Genomic DNA, 21246 nt, shown 5'->3' with positions numbered 1-21246 from the left:
TCAGGGTAAATTCCTAATTAAAATAAACACTGTAAGATCATAAAGTCATTTCAGATTTCTACTGAGTACCTAGGAGCATATTTTGTATGTGTTCTAAGCAGTAGTTTTTGAACTTTAATACACATATGATTCTGATTCAGTATTTTGCTTTTCTAACAATATCCCAGATGACATAAACACTGTTGGCCCATGAATCACAGTCTGAGTAGCAAGGTCCTAAGCAATGTTTACCAGCAGCTGTTGCATCTATTCAGTAGGGGGCTATGTAGACAGGTGTACAAGCAGTGGCATTTATTACCCAGTAAAGGTAGACATGGTAGAATTTGCATAAGGATTCATGTCTCATGAGACATGAAATTGAGAAACTGATGAAGTATGAATCCCAATCTCAATGAAATCTTATTAGAAATTAATCAATTTAACAGCTAGGGTAGGGATCAAGAGAAATGAGATGACTTTAACTAGCAACCATTGTAGTATAGTATGTCCGAGTTTTCAAAAAAATTCATCTAATCTGAATCATCAGCATAAAAATTGCTGGGTTAGATCTTCCTTTTTCAAAACAGTTAATACATAAATTATCATAGAAAATAAGAGATTTTTGGGAACTTCTCATAGAGTTTAGCTTCTCTAGCACTACTCTAGCAACTCATCAAATACTTTAAATATATTTGATTTAATCATTCTACCTAACTAATTATGTATATTGGCTAGATTTATTTTCATTTTGAGTTATATGAAGATCCTGGCAGTTTTCAGGGAAGCATACCTATTTATAACTCAATCATATTCAAAAATTGGGTATCATTTATTATTATCCAGTATAGCCAAGGTTGGCAAATTATGATCCATGGGTCCACTCTCATCCAGCAGCCTGAAGCCTACTTTTATAAATAAAGTTTTATTAGGACACAGCCATGCCTATTTGTTTACATTTTGTCTACAGCTGCTTTCCCACTAGAATGGTAGAGTTTTGTTTTTTTTTTTTTAAAGATTTTATTTATTTATTTGACAGACAGAGATCACAAGTAGGCGGAGAGGCAGGCAGAGAGAGAGGGAGAGGGGGAGAAGCAGGCTCCCTGCTGAGCAGAGAGCCCGATGCGGGACTCGATCCCAGAATTCTGGGATCATGACCTGAGCCGAAGGCAGCGGCTTAACCCACTGAGCCACCCAGGCGCCCCTAGAATGGTAGAGTTCTATAGCTACAATAGAGACCATCTGGTCTGCAAAGCCTAAAGTATTTATCTGGCAATTAAAAAAAAAAAAAAAAAGATAAATTTGCTGACGTCTGTTCCAAACTCATATAAAACGGTATCAAATAATTAAATTCACTCTCCAGGATGCCTGGGTGGTTCAGTTGGTTAAGGGTCTGCCTTCGGCTCAGGTTATGATCTCGGGGTCCTGGAATTGAGTCTTGCCTTGAGCTCCCTGCTCAGCAGGGAGCCTGCTTCTCCTTCTGCCTCTGCCTCTCTTTAAAATAATGATGCCCTAGACCCACTTGTAACTAATTAAATCAGAAATTTCAAGTTGTTTTGTAACTAATCATATCAGATAATTTGAGTAGTTTTAATATGAGCTAGGGTTTAGTATTATTAGACTAAATTATAAATAGTGTCCAACTTTTCATTTATGATGCCAAAAGTGATAACATTACTCCTGTGATTTCTATCTGGGATTCTGAGAGAAAATGATGGTGGGAATTCAGCAAAAATAAACTCAGGGGTTGCCTACTGCCATTTGCTTTCACTGGTAACATAAATAGACAAGAGAGGAACACATACATTTATGGTTACATCAAACAGAACAACAATACTGAGGTTATATGAGCAATTTCACAGACATGTTTGCTCAGCAGAATGAGTGTGAATGGGTTTTTGTTTTGTTTTGTTTCAACTCACATTTCAACCAGTAGATTTTATTTAAAAAAAAAAAATCAGGTTTCCAATTTCTTTTGAAAAACCTACTAGCATAGTGTCTGAATTTCCATATAACAAGAGTTGTCAAGATCGAGTAACAACTGCTCTTTTTAGAAGGGACATAAACTGCCCAAATCAATAATTTCCACATTGTCATCCTACTGACATCACAGAAGAGTGACAGTTGCCACTTATTGTTGTCCTTATTCTGTTACTCTTCTTATATTATAGAAATATTATCTGTACCTATGTCTTTGTCAAAAAGGAAAAAAAAAGAGATTATCGTAGAGTCTAGATTTCAAGAAAAAAGGGAATAAACATATTTATTTGTGGCCCATCGTATTCCTTTATATTACTTGCAAGTGTATGATAGGCATCTGAATTTGTGAGTCAGCCTGGGCAATAGTATATTCTTGTCCCAATATTTCTTTGCTCTGAGACTGAGTTCTTCCTGATGACAAATTTAGAGTGGCTAATGCTTGCCATATATACGGATGGCAAACTCCAAGCTTTCTAAAGACTGTAAGTGTGCACACACTTGTGTGTTAAACATCTGAAACAAGCCTTAGATACTATGTCTTTACTCAATCATCTCATTCAATCTTGAAAATTAGGTACTTATTGTTTCACCCTCTTAATAATGTGGAAACTCAGAGTCCCAACGAAAAGTAAGTAGCTCAAGGTCATATAGTTATTACTTTATGTAACTTGAACTGGTATTGTGGCTTATGACATTTCACATCTTAAACTCTGTACTGTGCCGCCTCCATAACTTGAGAGGCTAAGTTGTTTCACCAAGGTCAAAGAGATGCAATATTCTCAAAATTGATGTGCTATGACTTGGTATCAATGTTAAAATAAGTATGTTAAAATCCTCCTATTTACTCTAAAAAGCATTCCATGTATTTACTATTTTCAAATATAGTGATTTCCTGGTTACCTTGAGGAGGTCAGGGTGACATCATCTCTGAGCACTTGAGACTCATAATCTGTCTTTGAACCTCAGTGGCAATTTCCCCCTTCTTTTGAGACACCTGACATATGCCATTGGATTATCTTCATAATTACTTTTTCGTTCATCACACAATTTTAAGAATAAGTTCCTTGAGGACATTTTAAAATTATTTTTATGACTGCATCTGTGTCTTCAAGAGTACTGAATTTAATTGAATATTGAATCTGCTTAACAGTGGTAGTTAATGTAGAGGGAGTATGTGAGCTCTGTGAAAGCTACTCAGTACAGTAAAAATTTAAAAGCCTTGCAAATGAGCTGGTGGGGAGAGGACTCTCATTTAAGCTGGCAGGAATGAAGACCACTTTGTTTGTTTTGCTTGCTACACATCTTTCCTACTAAGAAATGAGTTTATCTGAATTACTTTAGGCATTATGGGTTGAGTGGCTTTGATGGGACTATGCAGATCTTCCAGGGATAAGCCTCTAAGATTTGAGTTCAGTAGTGGAATGGGAAGAAATGTCTGGCTATTGACAGGGTTCCCAATGGAGCTCACCACGTCTATTTTACAAGCAAGCAGTGAGTGTCTGCAGATTTTAAAATTTGGTTACATATCATTCTTGGATAGGTTTCTGAATAGACTCCTCAGCCTGCTGTATTGTAACATATTTTGTTAACATGTTCATTGGCTTTAGTCTTCAAACAGCAAGAAAAGAAATGAAAATTTCTGGTTTAAGTCTTAAATTCCTGACATAATAGCAAATCTTAAATTCCTGACATAATAGCAAAAGAGCCTGGACATTTACCTCTATGTGAGGGATAGATCTTGCTCTGTAGTTACAGAAATATGACCTAAATGTTCCTTAAAAGATCCTTAGCAAGAGAAAGTAAAATATTTATTGGGGGTTGGGTGGGAGAAAACACTATTCGAATAATCCTCTAATCTCTAGGTCATAACTAGACTTGGAATTCTGGCTGTAGAATGCATATGGAGCACAGCTTTGTGCTATGATTTTTAGCGAGTTCTTGATATATGTAATCTGTCCATGAGAATCTTTTCCTGAGGGTGAGCATTAAAAATATCTTATAAAGTGAAATAGTTGCAAGGTGGTGTCACTGTTATTTGACACATTCCTAAACACTTGGCATTGTAGCCCATAGAAGTCTACCTTTCAGAGAGCATGCATTCAGGGTTTGCTTTTGTAATCTGAGTTTAGATCCCTCAGGCGCTCAGCGTGTTGGCAATCCCCTGTAAAATGATACCAGCAGGGGACAAAGTGAAGTAAAGCGGATTGTATCTGACAGAGCTCCTTAAATAAGTTGTTCAATTGACAGGGGAGGTAGGAAGCCTTCTCTGGGTGATTAATTTGAATGATCTAAACTGGTTGATATGTACTTTTAAATGATCAGTTTCTTATTATTTTCCTGTAGCACAGAAAGAAAAAAAAAAAAAAAAGCATTCCAGAGAAAACAGTATTTTGTGAAAGTTTAAACATGTGAAGTCCTATGTTACAAAGTAATTTACCAAAGATAGTTGCTCTCAAAATTAAGTGCACAGGAGAATATTCAGAATGTTTGCTCTATCATGTTTACTTCCTATGCCCCAGTAAGGACAGTCTGTTTCTGGGTTGGAGCCTAGGAAATTAGATTTTAAACAAGCATTTCAGGTACTCATGATGAAGATAATTTAGGGTTAGCTATTAATAAGATGGAATTTCAAGAAAACATGAAAATATTACCTCCAACTGAGCCTTTCCTCTACTTACATATACAGATTAACCTTTGGTCAGGAAGTTGGAGCAGATATTACTTCAGCTAGAGAACCAGAAGTACATCAGCTAAGGTATTTTGTGTACCTTAGCTTTAAGAAAGAACTTGAGCTCCCTGGTTGGAAGGTGTCCTAGAAAGTAGCTTTCAAGGTGTTAAAGGGAGAATTACCTAAGTATTGTCCTGTACCCTCTGTCCATAATTTTTTTTTAGGCATTCTGTTTTCAAATAAGTATAAAATTTTTCCTGTTCTCTTTAAGAAATACTCTTTAAGAAATAGGGATGCCTGGGTGGCTCAGTCATTAAGTGTCTGCCTTCGGCTCAGGTCATGATCCCAGGGTCCTGCCTGGGATCTACCCCCACATCAGGCTCCCTTCTCAGTGGGGAGTCTGCTTCTCCTTCTGCTCCTCCCCCTGCTCGTGTTCCCTCTCTCCCTGTCTCTCTCTCTCTTTCAAACAAATAAATAAATAAATAAAATTAAGCAATCTTAAAAAAAAAAATCTGTTAGAGTGTTTTCTCAATCTCACTTTTGGAGTAAAATAAATTTTAAAAAACTGATTTAAAAAAGTCTAAATCATACTTAGGTTTGGACCTAGTGAGAAATTATAGATACGTTTGTCCTAAATATTGTATTTCTGATCCTATGTAACATTCTTATACATTTGTAGTGTTGTCACAGAAAATAAATTATGAATAAAGTGTAATACACTGAGGTTTACTTTAATAATGAAACAACTTCCCAATATTTCTAAATTTTTTATATTATTTAAAGTCTTGAATTTCAGTGACTAATATTTCTACTTCTTCCATTGACAATGTTTCTGTGTCATTCATTCCTTGTAACTTTCCTTTGTAATAGATTGATACTTTGCTCTATATTAAACATGGGGTCTTACTGCTCAAAACTAACATTGCTTTGAGAAAATCCCACTTTTTTTATATCCACTAATTATAACTCTACTTCCAATGCTGAATGCTATGAAGAGAGTAATATATACTTATATAATTTTTTTAAAAAAGAAAAAATCAATAATCTTGAGGAAGAAAAAACAATGTTTTAAATATTCGGGTTAATTTTTTTCTTTATTGCTAATGCTATAATTAAAATTTTTAAAAAAGTAAGAGAAGAGGAGGTTGAACTATCAATTAAGGCAATGGCTATAAGAGCTTTTTTGATGTGTCAACCTGAATAGGCCACAATCTTTAGTCTTTCAATCACATCATTTGTGTATTGCTGAAGAAAGATTTTTCAGATTCAATTAAAGTCCTAAATGGTTTACTTTTAGTAAGAGAAATTATTCTAGATAATCTGGGTGGGCCTGCCTTACTCAGTGAAAAGCCTTGAAAGTTTTCCCAAGGAAGAAGAAATTCCACCTGCACCAGTGGAATGCTATACTACTTATAACCTGCTTTACTGATTTTTTATTTACTTGGGCGGCGCCCATAATCACATATGGCAATTCCTTGCAATGAATCTCAGAATATAAATCTTTATAATAAATCAATATCTTTTCAAATAAATATCTCTCTCTCTAACTGTATGTGCATGTGTTTGCAGGGCAGTATTGGTATCAGACTAGCAGACAATTTCAGTATCAATTTCAGTATCATAGACAGTATAAAGTAGCTTTACCTGGGAACAACAGGTCAATATTGATACCTTTAAATAGGGCTACTTATGTATATTTTAATTCCTCTGATATGTTACATTATTGTTTTTCTAATTATGGTAATATTAGGATAAACTACTTAGATAGTGTGTTGTTTTAGGTTCAGTAAGAGTATAATTGAATAGGAACTTTAATTACCTTTTAGGCATGTCCTTTCCCATAGAAAATTGGGGAAGTCCTAGGATATTCCATTAAAATAGTATTAGCAGCAGTTATGGAATTAATTTTTGTTTCTGATTGAGCCATAATTAATAATATTACCTCTAAAAATACACCTTTAATAAAGTAATATCATTCAGCAACCAGTTTTTGGGAAAAATAAAACTACTATGGTTAAAATTGTTAAAGGGGTGAAAATGGCATTACAATGATCCTTGTACATATGAAATAACAACTTCAGTTACAGAGAATGACATGTTTCTGTAATGTATAATGTTGCTGATGGTATGACATCACTGGAAGTACCTGATAATACTGTGTAACCTAAAGCAATTTACCAGAAATATATCATTGCCCTGATTAAACTAACTACATTTTTTTCTTCTTAAAACTCAACGAATACTTTTACTGTATAGTTCCCAGAAACCCGAGAAGTACCCTTTTAAGATACACCAATTTTTTCTTTGTAAAGGTCCTTCTAATTTTTTGTAATTATATAGGGGTACTATTGCCACACAATATTCTCATTAGAAAAAGGGGAAAGTGTGCCATTGGGAAACAGTTTTGCATCCTATTTTGAGGATTTAAAACTCTATAATTTCTAATATCTAAAATCTCCTTATAATTTTTAACAACAATGTACTTATCAAAGTGCAGATATCCCAAGAGGAATCAGAGATTGTAATGTGGCATACAAAATATTTTACTGTAATGTGGCATACAAAATATTTTATTACCATAATAATCATCCCAAATGAAAGTGCTGCTGCCATATAAACTCAGCAAAAGAACCTTAACTTTCTGGATGCAATGTTGCTAGACTGTAACATTTCTTTAGTTATTCACTAAAACAATGTGGCACTTGCTTGTAGTTAATACTTTCAGCTGTGTTTGGATACATGCTTCATAACAAATCAAAAACAGGCCAAACACTTATAGTTCCATAAAGTAAGGAAATGCTTAAACACACACATGCACATACACACACATACACACACAGACAAATAATAAAACAATAAAGTACTGGAGCATGTGTAAAGGACGTGGGGACCAAGGAATTGTTCTGAAAGAGCTTTTAATGGTCACGGGTGGAGTAATATGGGCAACAAAATAAATAACAAAATAAATAATGAAAGTATTAGGTTACAACATATAAGAACTTATAAACTCAACACCAAAAACCTCCACAAATAATTCAATTAAAAGCGGGTAAACAGGGGTGCCTGGGTGGCTCAGTGGGTTAAGCCTCTGCCTTCGGCTCAGGTCATGATCTCAGGGTCCTGGGATCGAGCCCCACATCGGGCCCTCTGCTCAGTGGGGAGCCTGATTCTCCCCCTCTCTCTCTGCCTGCCTCTCGGCCTACTTGTGATCTTCCTCTATCAAATAAATAAATAAAAATCTTTAAAAAAAAAAAAAGCGGGTAAACAAATGAATAGATATTTCTCCAAAGAAGACATATAGATGGTCAACAGACACATGGAAAGATGCTCAACATCACTAATCATGAAGGAAATCAAATCAAAACCACAAGGAGACAGCACCTCACACCTGACCAGAATGGCTAAAATAAATTTAGGAGTTTATTTTTTCTTTTTGCCATTTGAAAAGTATTTCTAGTATTTTTTCTTTAAGTTTGAATTTCAAAAGAAGCATTTATTTATGCCCCTTTCTTAATATTATCATAAGTGGTTAAAGTCAATGCTTTTACTTCTTAATTAGTTTCATGAATTGTTGACAATTTATATCAAGGTCCTTACGAATTACAAGAATCTACCTCTTTTCTCATTTATGTCTGTTTTCATCTCCAAAATCATACTGCAATTTTAGGGAATCAATGGATATGGTAACATCTGTTCAAACTACTTGATGGGATATTATTTTTCTGTTGTTCATAAATTAATATAAATGATCAAATTAAAGATGAAATCTCCTGAATTATAGTGGAACAGTAATTCTCAAGTGTGTTTCATCAGGAAACACTGATTTCTGTAAATTTATTAAGTGTTAGATGACAACAAAACAAAAACAAAAAACAGTTTTTTCTGATATAACAGGATTGGGAAGTGTTGGGTTCAACATAATTTAATAGCTTTCTGTACTGAATAACTTCTCTGAGCACTTACAATAGTAATAATGTTCATTGCAAATCTCTAAAAGGGAAAAAATGTAAACAAAATTTCTGAAACTTTTTTCACTTCAAAACTCTAAAAACTCATTGATTTAATGATGTGGAAGAAAAACTATATATACACACACACACACACACACACACACACACACATATATACACTTAAACCATTAAAATGAATTATATTTAAACCACTATAATGAATTATATGATCAAATAATAGACATATTTAGAGTTTTGATGTATAGTGTAAATAAAAAATACTAATTGCAAAAGATAAGTACCACTGGAAAAACCTGTTGTCATGGAAGCTCTAACAGCTCAATCCCCTAGATTTTGAGTTTATTAACTTTTTCAGTGAAATTTTTTTCCATAAGGTTTTGCTCTACAATTTTTCTTTAGGGCAGTCATCTTACGTGAGTGTGGAGTCAAGCAATCAAAACCCTACAAGATAGGGATATTTGTATTATCTCTGGGTCATACATAAAGTATGTTTTTCTTTCCCTTTAGCTTTGGAAATTCTACTATGTCTTCTCTACCATCCAGGGAGCATATGCTCTATCCTTACTACCCCCAGCACCCCTCATCCTTAGCAAAAGAAAAAAAAAAAAAAGTATACTATTTACCCCAACAATTAACAGTATGATGAATATTCTCTCTCTCTCTCTCCCTTTCTCTCTCTCTCTCTCTCTCTCTCTCTCTATATATATATATATATATATATATAAACTTACACTATATTCTAAATATTCTTATTCCAAGGATTAGATTGGGGAAGCTTAAAAAAGTACCAAAGTGTTCAACTTTTGGAACCTAAAGGAGTACCACCCAGTTCCATATGGAAGAAGCTCACTGCATCTTATTCTCTCACTGAATGAAATAAAACCCTGGGCAATTTGCATGAAAGAGCTATCTAAGGACCTGGAGCCAAATTTGTGAGCGGGAAGATTAGGGAAAGATGTCAGAATCTTAAGTACTAACAAATCAGTGATGAGTCTTGTTCCTCTGATATCACCCAGCCTAGACTCTAAGGTAGCTTGAAATGCAGAAACAGAAACTGAATAAGGACAGAAAGAATCCTTAAAAAATCCCTCTCTATTCTAAGAGTTAAATAGAATGGAGATAATTCTGTGGAATTTCCCCCCTTCATCCATTCCTTTTGACTCAGTCCACAATAATCTTGCTGGGGCTGGGAGGTGAAGTCACCATCAGCTGGAAGGCATGGGTTGTGGCCTTAAGATCTTGGATTAAATTCTTGTTGCTCTTTTTTCTCTCTTTGTCCTTCTATTTCTTAGCTCAATATGCAGCCTTATGTACAAGAAATGAGCAACAGAGTAGAAAACCTACAGTCCCAGTGTTCTGGCCAGAGGACTGGAAGGGAAGCCTCTATGGAACCAGAAAATGTCAGTGGTGAAAATTCAGGAGAACAATCTCATAAAGTTGTGAAAAATCTCCTGAGTTTATCTCAGAGGACTGCATGCATGAATCTGGCCCAGAAAAACAAAAATAGGCTTTGACAACTAACTATATGGTAGATTAGCACTTAAGATTGAGATTGACCACTAGTGGGCACATGATGTTGATCTGAGTAACAGATAAACATACATATAAACATATATAAACATCTTGAAAACTGACTTGACATTAAAACTGCACACTACAGAAGGAAGGTTAGAACTTTCAGACTGAATCTAATCTGATAGATTCCCTGTCATAACATAAACAGATATAAGAAAAAAAAAATTAAACAAATACCCAGAGTCTCATATACAGCAACCAAAATTTCCATTATATAATTTAGAAGTTTTGGCATACAAACAATCAGGATAATTTCAACTAACAAGAGAAAAGACATGCAAAGTTGCTACTAATGTTGAAACTATCACTAATGGACTTGAAGGCTTTTATTACAACCATGCTCAAAGAAGTAAGGGTGAACCGACTTAAAACAAATAGAATGATAGAAAATCTCAGCAGAGAAATAGATAACATAAAGATTAAATAAAAATTTTAGAATAACACATTTACAAGAATATAAAATTCACTGGATGAGTTCAATAGCAGAATAGAGATGATAGAATAAAGACTGAAGTTGAATATAAATAAAAGAAATAAGGAGCCACTGACACAATACAATAAAAAAGGCCCAACTTTTTTGTCATCAGGCTCTCAGAAGGCAAGGAGGAAGAGCATAGTGATGGGAAAAAAAAAATGAAGAAATAATGAGTAAAACCTTCCAAGTTCTGGTGAAAGACAAGAGATTCAAGAAGATCAGAGATATAAAACTGAATAGGATCAAAGCATTCCCTCCCCCTATAAATATAATAAAAATGATGAGAAACAAAAATAAGGAAAAATTCCTAAAAAGCAATCAGAAAAACAAAATATATAAAAGATCAATTAAACAAATGACTGTGATTTTTTTTTTCTCATCAGAAACTGTGGAGGCAGAAGGAAATAAACCAACATTTTTTTAAAATGTTGAAAGAAAAAAAATGACAATTTAGAATTCTATGTTCAGGGGAAGAAACATGTACTAGAAAAAAATAGTTAAAAATGACATATAAATGGAAATGAAATACGAAAAACAATTTAAAGAACACAAAAGATGGCAGGAAAGAGAAGCAGAAACAGAAAACAGAGGAAACAAACAGAAAACAAATGATACAATTAAAAATCATAATTATATAAATAATTACATTAAATATAAATGGCTTAAAAACACCAACTAAAAGACACATAATGGAAAACTTACAGAATTTGTCACCAGCAAAAATGTTCCAAAAGAAATACCGAAAGAAGTTCTTCTGATGGAAGGGAAATGATGCCAAAGGGAAACTTAATTTCTAAGAAAAAGAGAAAGAAAGGAAGGGATAAAGAGAAGAGAGAGAGAAAGAGAGAAAAGAGAGCATTACAAAGGGTAAACATTATATATATATATATTAAACAAGTATGATAGTTGAAAGAAAAACTATAAAACTGCATGACGATCTCTAATATATTTAGATAGCATATAATTATTATTATTACTGAATAAAAAGGGAGGATAAGGGAATCTTTATGTTGGTGAGGCTTCCCTATGTTACAATGATGTGAATAAAATGTGGGAAATTGCTTTTCAATATGAAATTTTCTGTAATTATTATGTTTAACATAGAAATTACACAGAAATCTTTGAATGAATGAATAGTCTTCCACCTTTAACCAGAGTGAACTAAGAGGAGAGGCTGATTGAAAGAACTTTAATGAAGTACAAAATAGGAGTGCCTGGGTAGCTCAATTGGTTAAAAAATTGACTTGATTTTAGCTCAGGTCATGACTGCAGGATCGAGAGATGGAGCCCACATGGGATTCTGCACTGGATATGAAGCCTAAGATTCTCTCCTCTCCCTCTGCTCTCCCCCCAAACTCTCTCACACTCATTCTCTCTCTCTAAAAATAGAAAAAAAAAAAAGTACAAAATATATACAAAACATTTTTCAAGACACTGGACATTCAATATAACAATAAATCTTTTATAAGTTAACAGTGGAATTGCAATTATACACTAAGAATATTTTACACAAATAAATTTAAACAAAAGAAATAAGTAGGAAGAATATAGCAAACAAATAGCAAAATGGTTGATATAAATCAAACCACATAAGTGATTACATTAAAAATCAATGGACCAAACATTCTAATCAAAAGGTAGATATTGGAGAAATGGCTAAGGAAAAAAAGACATGGCTATGCTATCAATAGCACAGGAAACACAGAAAGGTCAATGACACAAAATGCAATGATACACAAAAGTCAAAGTCAAAGGATGCAAAAACATGGGCATGCAAACAGAACTTTAAGAGGGCTGCAGTGATTATATTAATATTAGAAAAGTGTAGATTTTAGAAAAGAATTATTAATAGAAAAACAGGGACATTTCAAAATGACTAAAAGTTTATTTTATACATTGGATACATATAAGAAATAAAAAAAAAAAAAAGTACCAAAGAATAGACCACAAACTAGGTTAAGCAAAAACTGACAATTTTGAAAAAAGAAAAAGACAATTCAATTGTTGGTGATTTCATTATCTCCATGTCAGTGATTTAGAGAACAATTAGTAAGAAAATTGGTAATAAAGAAGTTTTGAACAATACTATAAACCAATTTGTATTAAGTGAAATTTCATAATACTTCACCCAATAATAGCAAAATATACACTCTTTTAAAAAGCATAGACTATTCTCCAGCCTAGACCAAGTGCCACGATACAAAGCAAGCCTCAATATATTTTAGGTAATTTAAAAAAAATAAAATTTTATAAAATTTTTAAAAATTGATACATATCAATAAAAATATTAATAAAACAAAAAATGGTTATTTGAAAATGAGTAAAATTCAAATTTAGCTAGACTCTCTAGGAATGTGTGCATGTTTATATGTCCCTAGAATATATATACACACATATATATACACATACACAGACACAAATTAGCAGTAGGTTGGAAGCATATAGAACATCATTACAGACACTGCAGAAATTAAAAGGATTATTAGAGATTAGTACAAACAACTCATTGTTCTTTTCAGAATGTTTACTTCAAGAGGTAATTAAACTTCATGTTGTGTATGACAGAGATACCACAAACTACTCTAATAAAATTAGTGTTTGGGGTGCCTGGGGGTTCAGTAGGTTAAGCCTCTGCCTTCGGCTCAGGTCATGATCTCAGGGTACTGGGATCGAGCCCCACATTGGGCTCTCTGCTCAGCAGGGAGCCTGCTTCCTGCCTCCCCCAGCACTGCCCGCCACCTGCCTCTCTGCCTACTTGTGATCTCTGTCAAAAAAATAAAGTCTTCATTTTAAAATAGTTTAACAAACATTAGCAAACTATATCCAGAAAGCTATAAAATCAATTATATACCATCACCAAGAGAATTTATAAAATGGGCAAATAAATTGAATAGACATTTTATAAAATAAGATGTATGCATGGCTCAAAGGAACATGAAAGGATGCTCAACATCAGCAATCATTAGGGAAATACAAATTAAAATTACAATGGAATATTGCTACACACCTCTATAGATTAGTTAGAGTAATATAAACTGTCAATACCAGGTGTTGCCACTGTAAGTACAGAGAGCAGTACCCTTATACCTTGTTGGGGGGAATGTAAAGTGGTACTGCCGTTTTGGAAAGAAGTTTTAGTTTTGTTTTGTTTAAAGGATAAGTACCCCAAGTGAACTGGAACCTTACATCCACACAAGGATTTGTCTGTTTATCTTAACAGCAATATTATTCAAAACAGCTGAAATTACAATCTAGCCAAAAGGATAATAACTGGTGAATGGATAAACAAATGAAGTACATAATGGGATACTTTTCAGAAAGAAAGAGGGACAATATAACCTACAATATTCCTAAGCTGCAAAAGTTTTACAGAAGGGAAATAAACCAGAAGAAAAAATTAATTTATGAGTCTATTTATATGAAATTTGTAGATAAAGCAAACCTTATAGGCATCAAGCAAGCAGCATAATTAGGGAGGGGAACAGATTCCTGGACTAGGGATGGGAGTAGCAACCAACTCTCACTAAGTACAAGGACACTTTGGGAGCAATAAAAATGTACTGGAACTCTCTCCTGACGGTCACTGAAAAACTCTTTTTCATTGAACAGTACAGTTAAAATAGGTGAATTTTATGTTAGTACATTATGCTTCAATGAAGCAGTTAACAAAAAAGGGCAAAACTTAAATAAACATGTCAATAACAAAATATATATAACAAACACATAATTAGTACTCAGCATGATTCATCATTTGAGTAAAACAAATTAAAACCATAACAAGCAGCTATATTCACAATTGCCAAAATTCAGAAGCAACCAAGATGTCCTTAAGTAAGTGAAAAAATTGGTACATCCAGACCTATTATGGAATATTATTATGGGATATTATGGCATATTATTCAGTGCTTAAAAATGAGCTATCGCTTTTAAATTTAAGTCATGGAAGAACCCTAAACTTTTATTACTAAGTGAAAGAAGCCAATCTAAAGAGGCTATATATTGTAAGATTTTAACTATATGACATTCTAGAAAAGGATGTGTCTTTGTGTCTCCAAAAGTATGGAGACAATTAAAAAAAAAATCATTTATAGCTAGGGCTTAGGGGTGGGGAAAAGGGATGTATAGGTGGACCACAGAGGAGTTTTAAGGCAATGAAAGTATTTTGTATGATACCATAATGATAAAGAACATTATACTTTTGTCTAACCCACAGAATGTACAATACCATGAGTGAATCAAAATGTAAATTATGGACTTTACATAATAATCATGTGTTAAAAAGTTCACGGACTGTAACAAATGTACTACTTTGTTAGGGAATGCTCAGAATGCAGGGAATGGGAGGGAACATATGGGAATGGTCTGTATTTTCTGTTCAATTTTGTTGTAAACCCAAAACTCCTCTAAAAACTAAAGCCAATTAAAAAAGCACAATGAGATACTATTACACATATATTAGGAGTCTAAAATTTTAAAGTATGACCATTTGAAGTGTTGGTGCAGATATGGAGGCACTGAAATTCTCATATGTACACTATTGACAGAGATGTTCAATTGTACAAGTACTTGGAAACCAGGTTTGACAGTTTCTTAAAAAATTAAACAAGAACTTACCACTTGATCCAGACGTTCCACTGCTAGATTTTATCTAAGAGAAATGAAAGAAAATGTCCATACAAAGATTTTTCTACAAATACCATAGTAGCCTTAATTTTCACAGCTGAAAATCAGAAACAACTCAAATGTTCATCATCTTCAGATGAATGCATAATAACAAATTGTGTTATGTCCGTACAATGGGATGCACTATTTAGCAAGAGAGAAGAACAGAATATTAATACACACAACAGAATGAGTTACTCTTAATGAACCAAGGAGGAAAATAAAGTACACACTATATAGCCGCATTTATACAAAATTCTAGAAAAAGCAGACTGACAGAAAGTGTCATTAAAATTATCATAAAGCAACAGTTATCAGTGGTTGCCTAGGATGGGGGTGGGCATGGAGGAGTGAGGGAGAGGTATTACAAAGGGACATTTTTAGGGGTGCTAGAAATATTAATCACATTGATTGTGATACTAGTATGATTTATACATATCTAAAAACTTAGAAAATTGTATACTATAAGTACAGCTTACTGTGTATCAATCCCCAAAAAAGGTGTTAAAAAGATTCTGAAATTATCCATTTTTATATCATTCAAGATATCAATCTTTACTGTTTTTACTGTTAACAGCTATGCAATATTAGTCTGGTAATGAAGTTTAGAACACATTTTCTGACATCCAGTTCAGCAAATCAAGCAGTTGAGAAGATAACTGTAATTTCAAGTAAAGTGATGCAGAAAAGGGGGAAGGACAGATTCTGCTGTTTCTGCCCAAAACATTTTCTGAATATCATCTAATTTAAAAGCAAAGCTTTTAAATATAGGTGGTTGGTTGCTTCAGGGACTTTTACTCTTAAATGCATGCTGAATTCATTGTTTTATTTAATTTTCCCCCAAAATTAGACCTCAATAAAAAACATGTGTGGTATTTTGTCAGTTCTGTGTGCTCTTTACAGAGAGTCTGGTTTCTGTGGGGTTATAATATATAGAGGTCATCATATTCAGAGAGAAATGACAGGTGATGATTTCATTCTAGAGAGGGATTCTGATAAAGCAAAAACTCAAGCTTTGTAGGTCCTTTTGACCTTCTTAATAACAGCTACCATTTAGTGAATGCTTAATATGTGTAATAGATTATCTTACTAAATCTTCCCTATAACTTCTTGAGGTCTGTACTATAAATATCCTCAATTTGTAGATGAGGACACAGAAATATAAAAGTTAAGCAGTTTGCTCAAGGGAGTTAGTGAGGAGTAAAATTTCCAATTCAGGTATGTCTAAGTACAGAACTGAGCTCTATGTCTCTATACTTTGTGTCTTCGTATTCACAGGAAAATAAGCATTAGAAATTGAGGTGAAAATTAATAAATTATTATTTTAAAATTGCACATGTTCCATGTGAAGATCCTCTGGTCACACAATCAATTTCATTCAATCACTTATGTATGATCCCTGTATGACAAAGAAGGTATGATTTCATAGCTATACAATACACTATGTGATTGATTCCATACGGTTTTGGAGATAATAAAGTTCTAGTCAAGGTCACTGCAATATACAAAATTGTATCTCTTCATTCACAGCCTTCTCATTTCTATGATAAAGGATGCTTTTATAATTTAAGGACAAAAAATCAGCAGCTGTGAAAAGAATCAGCCCCCATTTTTTTTAGGGAAATAAGTAATAACCCTCAGAGGCCCACCACCTCTGAATGACAACTTCAACTTTCTTCATACATAACAGAGAACTTATTTTTCTATCTGTATGTTTCCCCCATTTCTTATTTTTATCTTGGTGTGTGGTTCTTCCTTTCTATGTCTCTACTCCACTGGGCCAAAAGTGAGATACCAATCTTTTTAAAATAGCTCTACATGAGAAATTTTCTGGCTAGAAAAATTAAATTGAACCTCCCTGACTTTTCCCCTTAACTTGCTACCTAATTTACTAACTTGCTACCTAACTTGCCACTGCCAGAACCTAAGTAGGTCCTGTTCACAGGGCTAGAGACATCCCAAGGTATTCTCATGATGTTGGTCATCTCCACATCTGGTCTGACCAATCTAAACTCCACTATGCTTAACTTCTGTTCCACTTCTACCTCACAGACAGGACCCCTGGCCCATATACTATTATCATTCATTTTGCACAATACAAAATTGTATGATGATAATCTACATATTTCTCTTCCCTGCCTTTTAATTTTTATTTCCCTTCTGTTTTCTTGACTCTTTGCCATATTTACCCTCACTCTCATTTTTGTTGGTTCTAATGGATCATTAAAATTTTTTAAAATGTTTACTTCTTGTACAAAATTGTTACGTTCCCTATTGCCTATTTAAAAGTTATGTGAATCCAGAGGTGCCTGGGTGGTTCAGTGGGTTAAGCGTCGGACCCTTGATTTCAGCGCAGGTAATGATCTCAGGGTTGTGAGATCCAGCCCTGCATCACATAGACTCTGCACTGGGCATGGAGCTTGCCCGAGATTTTCTCTCCCTCTGGCCCCATCCTTGCTTGCTCTCTCAATCTCTTTCTAAAAAAATTAAAAAAAAAAATGTGAATCTGATTTTTTAAAAAATATTTATTTTTAAGATTTTTATTTGAGAGACAGAGAGAGAAAGCAAGCATGAGCAGGGTAGGAAGGGAGAGGGAGAAGCAGGCTGGATTCTAGGACCCTGGGATCGTGACCTAAGCCAAAGGCAGATGCTTAACCGACTGAGCCAGCCAGGTGCCACTGATTTCTTGTTTTTCTGTTAAAACCTGTTTTATGCCACTTACATTTTATTAAAAACTAGGTGATTGTGAATTTTTGTATTTGTTTCTCAAAGTAATAAAGGACCTCCTAGTTTACAGATTTATTTATGTTAATACAGCATTTCTTCATTTGTGTTGGCCATAGGCCATGAGTTGTAGAATTGCCTACCTACCCCATAGTACTTATTAGGATCAAAGCTGCTCTACTGCAAAATAACTATTTTGCTAGACTTTATAATTCTTTCTGTAACAATATGCAATCATTTCTTCCCTAAACATATAACTGAATTTCCACGGACATTATAATCATATCAAATATGTGAAAAGTGTATTTAAAAAGAATCAAGTTAGAGTAATAATTCTCAAGCTGGGGTGTGTGTGTGTGTGTGTGTAGGCACATGTACTTTCATATTATTTTGTTACCAGATATCCACCAAAGCATATAGTAATGGGTGTAATATTATGCTAATTATGACCTAGAATATATAGCTTGTTTCACAGATGATATTTACACTTTTAAAAGTATGTCCCATGGATGATTGTTTTTACTAAAATTGTCTTCTTTCAAGCCTCAATGCCAGCATGATCCACTCAAAACCCAAGTTTGAGGTGTTTTTTTTTTTTTTCTTTAAAGATTTCATTTATTTACTTGAGAGACAGCAAGAGAGATCACAGAGGGAGAGGGAGAGGGGGAAGCAGACTTGCCACTGAGCAAAGGGCCTGATGTGGGGACAGATCCCAGCACCCTGAGATCAGGACCCAATCCAAAAGCAGACACTTAGGTGACTGAGCCACTCAGGCACTCCCCAAGTGTTAGTTCTTAATAACAGTTGAATCAAAACAAACTAGTTAATTTTAGCTCAAATAGAATAAAAAGTTTCAGGCCTCTTTAGGCATCTCCCCCAGGGTTGAGTTGGTGTTAAAGGTTAGATAATCAGTCTTGGAGAAAGGATACCAGATCTGTAATCTTGATCTCATGCTTGAAGTTCAGATGGCTTTAGATAAGACATTTAACTCCTCTTGGACTTTATTTTCCCATACTTAGAATGAGAGTGATTAAGATAGTGTTATAAAACAGCAGTCTTCAGACTTTGGTGTGTAGAAAGGAAAAAAAAAAAAATCCCGTAAAAGTTCCTAAGAGCAAAAACAAAACAAAAAATAGATTCCTCCAGCCTAATCCTCAAATTCTCAGAGATTTTAACTCAGTGGTCCTTGTTGAAACAGTTTAGGTGACTGACAGAGATGACATCTGACTTTGAAGAATGCTTGCTCTTGTGAAGAGTCAATGAATAAATAAAATAACTTGGCACATAACACACACTTACACAGGAATTATGCCACCAGGTTGTAGATTATGTAATTTATGGAAATATACTAAAATAATGAATCAAGGGAATCCTGACAGTATAGTCCACAGTATTTGTTACTCAAGATTACACCATTTTAAAGATCCAGCTGCATGGAATAGGTACTAAACAAGGCATTTTTAAAAATTCCAAAATCTTAATTTCAAAGGTATTATAATATCAAAGTAGACCAGTGCTATTCTGGTAATGACAAATCAGAAGCAATAAAACAGTGAAGCCAAGACAAAATTTAGGAGTTTTAAAGAAATAGAGAAAATCAACTAAGTCATAATTAATAGAGACATATAAACATAAATCATTCAACCTTTAGCGTAAATGTAATCAAACAAATATAACCATGAAATATATGACAGAATTATTCTAAAAATTCATAAGAACTGATACATAGATATTTCTAAAGATAAATCATTATGGACAAATTTTTACAAAGGACAGAAATAAAGTTTATTGTTAAGGAGATATAGATACTTAATAATAATACTTAATAATAAAAACCATGCATAGTAATGCGAGTTAAAATAATTTTAATGATTTATTTTACATCTATTAATCTAATAAAAATCATTAACTTGGTTTGCCAGGCTACATAGAGGCACAGTACATGTTAAATCTTGTTAGTGGGTTGTAAATCTGCTCAGTTATTCTGGAGACCAATGAAATAATATATACCAAACCTTATGAAATACTTATTGAAAAAAAAGGCTTAGAGTGTTCTCAGGTCAATATTTTGGAAATATATCCCAATGAAACAAACATCTTGAAATATGAAATGCTGGTCACAAAAGTGCATAATTAAAACACAAACACACACACATACACACACACACACACACACACAAAAGAAAAAAGAAAAGAAAGAAACCCTTGTAGAGGCTTACCTAGTGGACAACTGAAAAATCACATTGGAGGTAAATAATTTATTTAAACGAAGCTGATGGAAGACATTGTAGCTATTAGAAAAATCAAGTATACTCAGAAAAAAAAAATTCTTAAGAATTACTGGTATATTGATTTAATATGTCAAAAATAATACCAACTATTTTAGATCTCTACTTGTAAAGTCTATGCTTTTTCTACACTTAATATTTAAAATATTTGGCACTTTAAATAATTTGGATTTATTCCTTTAAATTGTATATACTGATGTGAAAGATATTTCAAAAAAATAAGCTCTATACTTTGGAATTCTCAACTAAAAAATACTAATTAATACTGGATTGTATGTTTCCTGGCTCAGTTCATCCTTCCTAGGATTAAAGTGAGATTTAGGGCTAAGCAATTGATTGCTTCAAGTGATTTATTAATTTTGGTGAAGCAATTAGCTTGTTGATTGTTTTCACTGAATCAATTAAGTGTTGAAAAAATTAACCAAATTCATTATTTATTTGATGACATTGCCTTAATCATTTCTACTTTCCTCCTCAGTTTTTTCCAGGTGGAAATTGGATCTCAACCACAGAACATGTGAGGATATATAAATGGAAAATAAAAAGTACTCTTAGTTCAGTTGATATTTTTTGTTACATATGTTTAGACTCTGAGATATAATGGATTGAAACTAATAATAATAATAGTAATAATAATTACAAGCACTTAACAATGTTCATCATAGTTTTGCTATGACAAAAATTTAGTACTTCATACTTGGCTGAAAAGGCAGCATAACTTCAGGGAAAAGAGTAACCCAATCTTAGGAAGCATTTTAATTGTTACACATTATGATACATCAGAGTCTCTAATTATTTCATTAACAATATGCAATGTAATTTTATTCATGACAGCAAGTAACAATTTAGCAAGAAATGATCCTGATCCAATTATTAGTATCTGAGAATAAGAAATCATTCTATTTTGATGCCATACATTTTATATTA

Source organism: Martes martes (assembly GCF_963455335.1).
Source record: "Martes martes genome assembly, chromosome: 6".
Taxonomy (NCBI): Eukaryota; Metazoa; Chordata; class Mammalia; order Carnivora; family Mustelidae; genus Martes; species Martes martes.
This window is presented reverse-complemented; position numbering follows the sequence as displayed.